The following is a 12,135-nucleotide window of genomic DNA, read 5'->3' as shown; positions in this document are numbered from 1 at the left end:
ACTATAGCAGTTGTACTTGTGGGACAGAAACATTAAGAAGGCAATGTTCCCCAACTCTATTTAAGGGGTTTTAAAAATCATTCAAAAAGCTGAAAACAGAATGGATGCTGAACCTGGCCATGGAACCTGGGTGTCCCTGGCTCTCCTGGCCTGGGCACAACTGGATGGAGCCCTGACTGGCAAGGCCGTCCTGCCCTGCCTGGGGTTCCCCCTCATTTCCTGGCTCCCCAGCCCTCAAGGAGTAGCTGGCCCATGCAGCATCCTGACAACAGGCTTTAGCTGATTCCGTTTGGCTTTTACTCTTACACCTTTCCTTGTCCATAAATGCAGCACTTTTACTCAAGACAAGCTTCTGCACATTGCCTTACAGATTTTCCTTGCATATTCCAATACTGCATGAAGCAATTGACTAGTATGCATTTTCTGTTGGTCCATGCACATTCTTCTTCTCTGGCTAGATTCATGAAAGGTAAAGGAAATAGTTCTTTCTCACTATATCTTGTAGGAGGAAAGTCAAGTTAATCTTTCACAGTTGTGCCTTTGTTCAAAAGCCAGACAAAATCAGGTCCTATTTTTAAAAAGCTTGCTTCAGTTTTCTATTAGTAAGTTGTAATATCATGACTAATTAATAGAATTTGATCCTAGTAACACTTTGACTACTCTGGGGTCAAGAGATTAATGAAATATAAAATAAGTTTCACTTTCCTAAATAAAAGTGTTACTTAATTTACAGTAGCAGATTTGTTGTCTCCCAAGTTACATGACTCTAATGATCCAAAGAAAATGACAGGAATGAGACAAATTACTTAAAGGGAGATTGTATGGACCATATATCTTCCTAAGCTATAAGATCTCCAGGGATCACTTCCAACCTAAATTATTCCTTGACTGCATAAACAAAGTGTACAGATGCAGCTTCTGCATCAGAAGAAAAGCCTCCATCTTTTTTTGAGACAGATGGTCATTAAGACAAGCTTCCATCAGAAAAATATCCAATTATCATAAAAGATATCCAAATATATTGCCTGGAAGAAATCTTCCAATTCATATACTTGGTATTCTTGTGAATTAGAAGGAAAAAAGATGCCTTCTCAATTTTCAGTACAGAACTATCAAGGAAAAATATTTGTTTTGTCCATTTTGAAATTAATCTGATTATATTGTGCATTAATTTGGTGATTTGGTAAATTGAGCACTTTTTTAAGAATGGAGGCCTTCTCAGTTGTGAATTTGATGCATTTTTGTATCTTATTTATTCTAATGAATTATCAGTAGTTTAATCAATGTACATTTACTTAATTTCAGTTTGGGTTGACCATATAAAAAGTATATGAAACTTTTTTACTCCTGCAATTTTAAGCATGTTTCAAGTACCTATAAGAATACATCTAGTGTGAGCAAGATTTTGGTGAATCATCCTACTCTTTCTAAATGTATATCTGTTCACAATTTTTATTAATGTTTATAACCAATAAACCAAAATATCTTTTTTTCATAAAATCTTCAATATGCATTTCTGACTTGCATAACTTAAAATGACTTATCACTTTTAGTAAATCTTCCCTTATTTTTACGCTTGAGTAAGTCTGCATATTAATAATTTTTTAAAAAAATATAAAGGTTTTAATAGCTGCTGTTTCTGTTCCCTAGATAATTAGGAGGATAGGCAGGTATTGCTGCATGCAAACTCAGCATTTAAGTATGCACCTCATTATGGGTATTCCATGCCCCACATGCTACAAAATGAGGCTGTCTGGGATGTAATATTGTAACATTGTTCTGCATGCTAGCAGGAGCCTGTATGAACCTTTTCCTTATATCAGTGAGTATTCCCCATCCCAGCTTTCTCAGGGATGCCAGCATGACACCTGGAAGGAATAACACTTGAACAATCTGAATGATAAACTCATGACCTAGTCTTTAACAAGTACATTTAAACAAGATGTCACATTTCAGTGGTTCCTCTGAGAAAGTTATCTGATAATTTTCAGTTATATTCAGGACCTTTTTGGTTTTAATATGGACTGTATACCTGAGACCTAAATGCCTAAAATGCTGCTACTGTCCTACTCTAGCTCTGCTTGCTGCAGCAGGAACTCTAAGATGTAGAGGTTAGTTGGTGGTGTTGAACTAAATTTGGTTTAGACAAACATAGGACTGTGCCTAAATTTCTCATTTCATAAGTGTATAGCTACAGGAATAGACACAACTTTAAGACATCAGTAATTACAGAAGGATAAATCAGTAATAATACTTTTATACATTTTAAAATGCTCTCTAGCATTTGATTCAGGTCAAGTATAATAGAATTGTCTGAACAAAGTGGATTATAAAATATTCAAGGTATTACACCTGTTTAATGTTCAGCAATTGTTTATTAAAAGATTGGCTAATTTTCAGGTGAATTCATTATTCAAATTATTCATTGGTTTCTTGGTTTCCTGACAGTTTATGATCTTTTCTTTACTGACATAATACAATTCTGTGCTAGTAGGTTATTGAAGTTTCATAATTTTATTTATTCTGTGTTTATTTATTCAAGCCTTAAAGTATTACTTGATTCTCTCACTGGAATGGTTTAGGTGCTTAGGAGACTCACTAGCATAATATGAATTTGATATTTCCCATGTCAATATGTTATTTCAAATGAAATACTTATAAATATTTGAGTGGAATTTATATTATTCATAAACATCCATAGTAATCTGGATGTTCAGTTATGCATAGAATGTGAAAACGAGAGAATGGCAGATAAGGACAAATTTAAAATAGTTCTGGTAGAAACAGTCATTTGGGGAGATATTCTAATGTATAATAACTTTCATTAATATCTTAATGAGTTTTGTGGTTTTATCATGGGTTCAATCATACTTCTTCTTTTGTTCTTAATTTTATTCAATCTGATTTTCAAAACTCATTTTAGTATGTGTTGGTATGGAATGGATAATGGGCTCTTACCTACAGCTGACAGTTCCTCTGCAGACACAGCTTCGTTAAAGGGATAGCAAAGCAAAAACCAGTTCCTAAACAGATATGAGTGTGGAAAAGGAATTCCAGAAACCTTGTGCAGGTATGAAAAATATGCAATCCAGTAATGGCAAGCTACTGCAAGATATTGGATGTCCTCTTTAGGTCTTCATATTTGAAATTTGATTTATATTGAGAAAAGGCCTATAAATTCTGTGTATTTCTCTTAACTCTTGTAAGATGAGATGGTTACAGTAAGTGATGGCTAGAGGGGATCAGCTAAAAATATAAACCCTAAAGGAAAGCTTTGGATTACCCTGTGAAAGTAAGCAAACATCATGGAGAAATCTAAAGGCTGCAACTCATGCTATTTTTGAAAGTATGGTTTGTATGGAAACGGAAATGGGATTCTAAGATGTTTCTCTACACCTCAGGCTGAGGTCCTGTTCCTTGTCAGGACCTCAAAAAGCAAAGCAAGGAGGGAAGAAAGGAACCATGCTTCCACTTTTTCTGCTTGTGGTTAGGGAAGACATCTACCATTTATTCTTTTCATAAGTGCAAAAAGTTAATATTCAAGCATCCAGCAAGATCTGCTGGAGTGACATGGCACAAAGAGGGACTTGTGTTTACCTGATCTTTTCCCTTTATTTATATATATATATATATACCTTTCCATGTATTTCCAGACTGTTTTCCCTCCATATGTTATCTCTCTTTCCAGTCCTTTAGATCCAGTCCCAAGACTGTAGTTGGCCGAAGCAGAGGTAGAAATGATCCTATTTCCCTTGATGCCTCTATGTGACTGCACAGAAAAGACCTGTCTCTAACTTTCAGACAGGTTGGAAGAACCAGCAGGAATGTTTCTTCCTAATTATCCTTCCTGAGAAGGGACTACAGTTGGGCTCATTATAGCAGGAATGACCATATCCTTACTATCCATATTCATTTTTTGGTGGAGTCTTCTTGCACATACATCAAAGCAAAACAGCAGCAAGGGGATACAAAAAAATCCCCAGGAACTGGTACAGAAATTCAAGGCTAAACCTCTCTGCTTTCAGATTTAAGTGTATTAATAAGATGGTAAAAATCTTGGATTTGACTGCATGTGGCTGAAGTTGTGTCAGAGGAGGTTTAGGCTGGATATCAGGAAAAGGTTCTTCACCCAGAGGGTGGCTGGGCACTGGGACAGGTTTCCCAGGGAAGTGGTCACTGCTCCAAGCCTGTCTGAGTTCAAGAAGCATTCGGACAATGCTCTCATCACATGGTGTGGCTCATGAGGTGTCCTGTGCAGGACCAGGTGTTGGATTTCAATGACCCTTGTGGCTCTCTTCCAATTCAGCTTATTATGTGATTCTGTATTTCTGTGATATTGGAGCCCAGGAGCACCTTAGATGAGGCATAATGCTAAGATTAAAGTTTCCTATTTGTGTGTGTTTGTTTAAAATGAGATATTCTCTACACACATGCTTCCATTTGGAAAAGATACTGTGCTTTGGTGATGCCTCATGTTATGAATTTCAAACATGCAGAGCAAGGATTTAATCCACTTGTCAGACTGTGGTGAAAGCATGTGTATCCCTTTTGAAAAATCAGCCATTGCCTTAGAAAATACATGTATGATTGCTGATTTTCCAAGATATGCAGTATTGTGCACCCTTGAGAACAGTAAAACTTTTCCTGCATAAAGCAGCAACTACATTAAAAAATGCCAAACGTATCAAGAATCTTCACAGTAAATCTTCTACTGCCTGCATGATAGGCAGTGAAATTACATTATGCAAATTGCATGCAAATATATGCGCTGCATATGATAATTAAAACATTTGTAAATACATATTTGCAAAATACAATCCATCATGGTCCACAAGGTTATAATCTACATTTTTAAAAGAACAGTGCAAAAACTTTTAACATTCACACAGAAGTGAATGATGATAATTTGAAACATAGTGAACTATCAGTTACCAACTTTAGGTTCTTTACAGAGTGTTGTTTATTCAAAAAAAAATCCCTGATTGACTAAATAAAAGTTTCAAGACTTATCAACATTTTTTGTTTGTGTGAAATATAATAACTAATGTGCTACTGTAACTGTGAGCCTTCAGTAATCATGAATGGGAAACAAAACGTGTTGCATGCAATGTCATGAAGCAGAGCCTGATAAGAGCAGAAATTTTACCAAGAAATGTGACAAATCACTTGCAGGAAGTGGCCTTGGAATTATTTTTAAACTTTTTAAACTTCATATCTCAATTTCTCTCAGGAAATAGCAACTCCTGTAGGACATCAAAGCTGAAACCATAATGGGTACACAGAGCTGCCTCAAATGGAGCAGGGCTAACTAATAAATCGTACCAGTCTCTTCCTCAGCCACTCTGCTCCTCTCAAGAGGTAACCAGCCCCAGCCTTGACATGCTCTTCAGTCTATAGTCCATGAGACGTTTACAGCCCACAGTGCCATATTAGTGCTGTGTGAGCTCTCAGTCTAAAATCTGCACAGTCTGGCACCAAATGCTCCTCTTGTACCTTCTCTTCTGTGTGCGTGATGTTGTCAAGGCAGCAGTCTTCTCTGCTTTCTAAAGCTTTCCCAGAAAGAGCTTCAGTGGTTTTCTTCTCATGCTCCCAATGTGCAGAACTGATATTCCCATGCTTTCGGCTCATTTTAGTCAAGACTGACCTATGGAGGTGAGCAAGCTGGAGAAATCTAAAAGCTAGAATTCAGGATACATTTGACCCCAGGACAGTTTGTGGGAAAAGGAAACAGATATCCCAAAAATAATAATCCCAAAGTACCTTGTGACACTGGTTGAAAAAAACAGGGAGCTTGGGAAGGTGATGACTCCTACCTATCTCCATCCACACATGCAGGAACCAAACTACTGGCCTGTACTGAGGCCTATATCAGAGGAAGTGATTTTCCAGCTTTCTGCTTCTGAGAGCCCACCTCTGTGTCCAACTCTGGGGACCCAGAAGGTTTTGGACCTATTGGGGAAAGTTCAGAGGAGACCACCAAGACAACCAGAGGGATGGAGCACCTCTCCTGTGAAGACAGGGTGAGAGTTATTAAACCTGGAGAAGACTTCAGAGAATATTGCACCTTTCAACACCTAAAAGAGAGCCTACAAGAAAGTGTAGAGAAAGTTTTTTACAAGAGCTTGTAGTGATAAGACAGGAAGGAATGGTTTTAAACTGAAAAAGGCTGGGTTTAGTTATAGTATTAGGAAGAAGTTATTTATTGTAAGAGTGATGAGACACTGAAACAGGTTTCCCATAGAACCTGGGGATGCCCCATCCCTGGAAGTATTCCAGACCAGGCTGGATGTGTCTTTGAGTAACCTAGTCTAGTGAAAGGTGTCCCTGCAAATAGCAAGGGGGCTGGAACTAGATGACTTTTAAGGTCCCTTACAACCCAAGCCATTCTATGATTGTATGTTATCACCTGTTTGTTTTCCTATCAGCTGAGAAAATTCAGTGAACTTGATTCTTTTGGTGTTGAGGAGGTCACTCAGTTGTCAGCAGGCCTCAGGTGAGAGACTGACAGTACACAGCCTTTCAGCCTGCTCTTGCCAACAGTGACATACAGGCTTATCTGTAGCCATGGGATTATTTTCCTAATATTGCTAGGACTTATAACACAGGTAAAAGTAAAACTATGCTTTTTAAAAATTCCTGGTTGGCAACCAAAGAGAGCTCTCCCACCCTTCAGTTGTGTGTAATTCTAGTGAATTAGCTAAATGAGTAAGTGCAAAAACAGCCTTTTGTTCCCCATGTTTGAAACAATATTCATTAGCAATAATGATCAGCACCCTTTAGCTGACATTGCTGACTGCTGGGATTGACAATGCATACGCCTAGGAGGAAAGTCACTTTGTGAGCTGCTGACTTGTGAGTATTGGATAGTCTCAATTTTCTTCACATGGCATCTTCTGTTTAAGACATGTATTACATAGACACTGAATATCTTTGGCAGTGTTCTTTATTGCCAGAGAATAGACCCATCCTCCCTCACAATAAGGAAATTGTTTTTCATTCACATCAGGCTGGTGAAATAAAGAATTCTTTAAAATCTACTCCCAGAAGAAGGCAGCTGAGGAGTCAGCTACAGAGCTGTTCATGAGTAACTCTGGGCCTGATTCTGCCACCTGTGATCATAGCAAGTGGCAACACTGATTTTTTTTTTTCCTATGAAATTATTCCACTTGCCACACTGCTACTTTTTGGGTTAGCCTTATCCTGAGCTGAGTTTTCATCCATTCTGCCAGTAAAAAGAGGAGCTGTACAACTTTTGCATGCAGACAGGAGAATGTGTGCAGGATTTTCCAGTGGGGTGCTGTCAGAAAAGACTTCTATAAAATGAAAGAGTGAAATTTGCAGGCTTCCATGTCTGACCAGCTCTGGAAATTGAGAGCACAGGCATTTGCCAGAGTCAAATAATTTAAATAATTTAATTGTTTATATGCTACCTATCACTATTTTGGGTTTTGTAGCATTTTGGAATACCTCTACAGAAGCAGTGTCTGAGCCTCTAAAAAAATCAGTGTCTGACTACTACACAGAAAGACAGTTTTGCAAAAAGCACTTTCCACTTAAAATGTCCAGCCTTTTAAAAATATATATTTTTATAATCCAACATATAATAATTGTTTTTAAAAATACAGATATTAACACATTAACAAAATGTCATGTCACTTTATTGAATGTTGAATTCTCTGAGTGGTGCTGTGCTCATACTTAAATGCACTGGAAGTTTGACAAAGCAGCAGGCCAGCTGGCAGCCTTGGGAGTGTGACAAGAAGGCACTCGACACTGGGCTCTGCAGGGATGTATATCAACATGACAGGAGAGGTGTACTGACATGGACTTCAGTTTTGTGGAAGGGAGGCAAGGCAAGAATGTAGATTCTGAGCTTTTTGTGCGACAGTTACGGTCACTTAGTTCCCTGCTACCCTATTTGAATGGGATATCTGCAGGGAGCCACTGTGAAGGTAGAACACTTGAAACTAAAGAGATAAAAATGTTAATATGATTGATTTATTTGGTTTTATAATGACAAGAATATCTGCTGTAGGCAGGAGGATTATTGCAGAAATAATTCATTTAGCATTTTAAAGAGCTTCTTGCTCTTAATTTCTTTTCTTTTATAACTTGTCCAGAGAAAAAGAAAATATCTCATAATGAATAAAAACTTCTTAAGAAAATATAACCTCAGCTAATGCAAAGGGAGTTTCAGCTCTCCAGACAGAGGAATGTAAATCAATTGCCCTCTACAGCTTTGGTTAGTCAGATCAAACCATCCAAAGGTGCAGGGATCAAATTGCCAGTCAGTAGCCATGACTAATAAATGTGCTTCATTTTCTTTACCTGTGAAAGGATGCTAACTCGACAATAACCACGGAGAAAGCAGTCCTCATAAACAATAGCATGATTATTTCTGTGGGTTTGCCTGTTAGGAAAAAGCATCTGGATAAGTAACTCTCTGATCACTGTGCTGAGAAACAGAGCAGAGCTGCTGCTGCTGCATCATTTAAGAGTTAAGCCCTGTAGAGATGAAAATAGAAAGGCTGATTGCCGGTTGTCTCATCAGCCCGTGTGAAAAGCAGCTGACAGTATTCATGTTTGGAAGAGGAGAGGAAATTGGAAATCCATTCCATTTCTCCCAGTGTTTCAGTCACAAGAGTATATGTTACTGCGGGACAAAAAAATATAGGGAGGTTAAGATACTTAAGCCACAATTCAGTGGTGTCCATTGTCACATATTAACAGAACAGTAAATGGATTGAAAAAATAGCTTTGTTTCTTCAAACTCCGTTTGTGATAGTGGGAACTAGGACTTCTGATCCTCTGGGATAGCTTTGAGCTTTTTCCCTTTCCACCTGATTATTGTTTGTGAGTGAACATTGAAATTTGGATTTGGCATCATTAATGTCAGCCACCAGACTCAGACTTAGACCAAGAGCAGCTTGCAGAGTATCAGTGACCATTTTGACTGCGATGAACACCACAAAACCATAACAAAAGCTGCTCTTTCTCTCCTAAGAACAAAAAGAGTGGTTGCTAGTTTGACACCCACATGCTTTTCCCTCCCTCACTGTTTCTGTCATCGCACTTTAAACTCCCTCACAGAGCTTCAGATCAACAGTTGCACGAGATATCCAGCATGTTTCAAGACTAGATTGTCACACGCATGGACACTTACCAGGGATGGCACTTTGGGTAATAGATATTGAGCCACCTCCTGAAATCTGTAATAAAGGCACACAGAAAGATGGGCTAGAGCTATGTGTAGTGCTACTTGCTATTCAGCAGGATGAAAGAAGGATTGTAGGTGGAATGTACTTGTTCTGACAACAAAGGAATAGTATGTGCTTCCTTTTAAAAATGAAATTTCATTTTTATGTTGACTCAGCCATTGGTCTTGTGATTCTGTCACTGACATTTACACTGTTATCTGACCCTCAGTATCATGCTGTTGCCCAGCAATAAAAATGTCTTTATTTTCCCCACCGTCTTCTGGACCACAATCCATTTATTCATATCACACTAGGGCTGCAGTGCTTCCAGACAATCTTTTTTTAACATGTATATAAACAGCAAAAAGAAATCCAGGAAGATATTATAACAGGATCTTGGGTCTCTAATAATCCTCCCACAGCTGCTGGTAGGGCTGCACATCCCACTCAGGGCAAATTTCAGCTCAACTTGCAGCTGCCAGCATGGCATGGATCCCATAAGAAACGAGAGGACTCCTCTTTGCTTCCTTGACTTCACTGAAAGTAGAGCAAAGCTCCCGTATGAGTTTCAACACCTATGAACTTTTTTTTCTCTGATTGCAGTGCTTCTTCCTCATATTTTGCTGAAGATAAAACTTATCTGGCAGATTTAACAAGTTGAAGAAGTTAGAGAGAGAATAAAAAATATTTGGGGCCAGAAAGAGACAAAGAAACATTAGGTGACAATCCGTGTTCCAGTTTAGGAACTGGAACTTTAGCTGCCCTCAGAGAACTCAAAATACACTTTCTCTTGTTTTGCAGATTTGCTCCATTTTGCCCTCAGAGCTGATGTGGCCATTTTCCAAGCTAAACATATTGGGGAAGGGGAAAGGAAAAATAAATAACAATTTTTTGGCTGATAGGAATCCAAGCAGTAGTGAAACTACCTCATTTCAACAAGGTCATGTAAAAAATAGCTCAATTTACTTAATTTTTGTGACTCCTAATGTTTCTGCTTGAGTCTACCATTTGAAAGCCAAAAACATTGTGACAAATAATGAGGTAATTATGCAATTAGGACTTAATTACTCATGCTGTAAGAGTGATCTCTTCTGTAGTTTTCCCTCACATAAGAAAAGAAAATAAATATTGTGTCTTTTTCTCCTCTCTAGAGAAAATTTCCATCTCGAATTATGTGAAATCCTGAAAGTTAATTTTCATGGTTTTACCTTTGTAAGGTTATTTAGCCCAGGATTATCTAGACCACAGCCTGTCATGAAGTAGTCAGGGGTGCACGGTACATTTTATTATTTGTGCTCAGCATATGGACAAGTGAAGAGTGGAGGGATGCAGAGATGTTGAGCTGTGGCTTCTTTCCCTCTCCAGAATTTCAGGCAGTCTGCTGGGGCAGGGGGCAGGGATGTACAAATTGTAGGTTTTTAACTCTGTGCACCCCTGTGGTAATTCGAGTGCAGCTGTCAGGCCAAGGCTGAGCCAGGTGGGTGTCACTTGGGCTGTATCGGTATGAAACACTGAGCAGCCTGCACCCCAGGCTGTGGGAAGAAGTGACCAGCAGCTTCTGCCAGGCTCAGCTTCACAGAGAGAGTCCCTTTGGGACACTTCTAAAATCGCTGTCTCCCTCCTGTGACCCACACCCTGCACCTTCCCCAGCTCTTTGCTTCTATACTGCAGTTGAAATGCAACACGCACACACGTGTATCTCATGCTGGATGAAAATATTTGTCAACAAAAATTTTGGGTGTTTCTACTGCAAGGCCTTGGCAAAGGAGGAAACAAAGAAGAAATCCTGCCTCAAAGGTGCTATGTAGTGCCATCTTAAAACACAGATTTGTGAGTTCCTGAGACTAGGTTGAAAGGAATGTATTGATTACGCTGCACTGCCAGATGCCTCACGTCTCAATAACTTCCCTAACAGAGGTTTGCATTGCGTTCCTGATGCGGAAAGAATTTAGTACATGGGTTTTCCTGTCTTTTCATGGAGAGCTGCCATTTTCTTTCTGGGTGCTTAGAGCAGAGATGCAGCAGTTAGTGTGAATGCCAGCTAAACCATGCAGCTGGTTATTCTGCTGGTTGAGGACCAAAAGCTCACACATGTCCAGTACATAGTCATTTTACAGCTGTTTGACCTGGACTGTGGCAGAGCTTGCTACTTGAAATTATCTACATTTTCTTCTGTGGAGAGCCAGGCACCTGTGCTGAGTGTCTCATAAATGCCCTCAGCTGGCGATGTTCTGCACCACAACACTCTTCTCAAGGCTGTGTGTAAAAGGCTTCTAACAAGGCCCTTCCTTCAGTCTGTCTGAAATTCAGGACACAACCCTCTTGCGGGTGAATCTGAGAGTTCTCTTAGTGGTGAATTCCATTTTTCCTCTTGAGCTCTTTGCTGCTCAAAGTGCTTCATCTGTCCGCTATTCACAGAAGCAGTGCAGCTGATTTGATTCTGAGTGCAATAGACCTAGATCTGAGGTGCCAGAATAATCTATTTCTCTCATTACATGCCCAGCATTTTAAGATTAAGCAATGGCTGACTTATATTTGCACTTAAATTAGACTGTAAAAGCACTGTTCTTAGGGGATGCTAATAAGAACTGGAGAATGACACTAAATCAATGAACTCCTAAAGAAGGCGAAAAAGAGCTAAACTAAAGCTCACATGCTAAGCCCGATGGACTTTGTTCAAACCTGTTAAGACAGACTTTGCATGAAATAATGTTGTCAAGAAAGAGTTTTATCTTCAGGTTTTCAAAAGCATCTCATATATGAACAATCAGGGAATAAAGTAGAAAGCTGCTGTTTCTTAATTAAAAAAAGAAAAGATAAAAGAAATAAAAAGAAGAAGGAGGAGGCGGGGGGAAAAGCATGTTATCACAAATCCCATGCAGTGTGAGAATAACATGTGGTTTTCTTTTTAGCTTGGTTAAGTAGTCTTACTCCATTT

At 38.9% G+C, this 12,135-nt stretch overlaps 1 protein-coding gene across 3 annotated transcripts in view; it reads left to right on the top strand.

Moving 5' to 3' along the window:
* Positions 1-12,135, top strand: part of GRM1 (glutamate metabotropic receptor 1) — a 184,417-nt gene that overhangs the window by 103,030 nt on the left and 69,252 nt on the right. The window lies entirely within an intron of this gene.

Source organism: Pseudopodoces humilis, chromosome 3, assembly GCF_049639895.1.
Source record: "Pseudopodoces humilis isolate 2021_Gansu_Grassland_sample_001 chromosome 3, ASM4963989v1, whole genome shotgun sequence".
In the NCBI taxonomy this organism is placed as follows: Eukaryota; Metazoa; Chordata; class Aves; order Passeriformes; family Paridae; genus Pseudopodoces; species Pseudopodoces humilis.
This window is presented reverse-complemented; position numbering and strand designations above follow the sequence as displayed.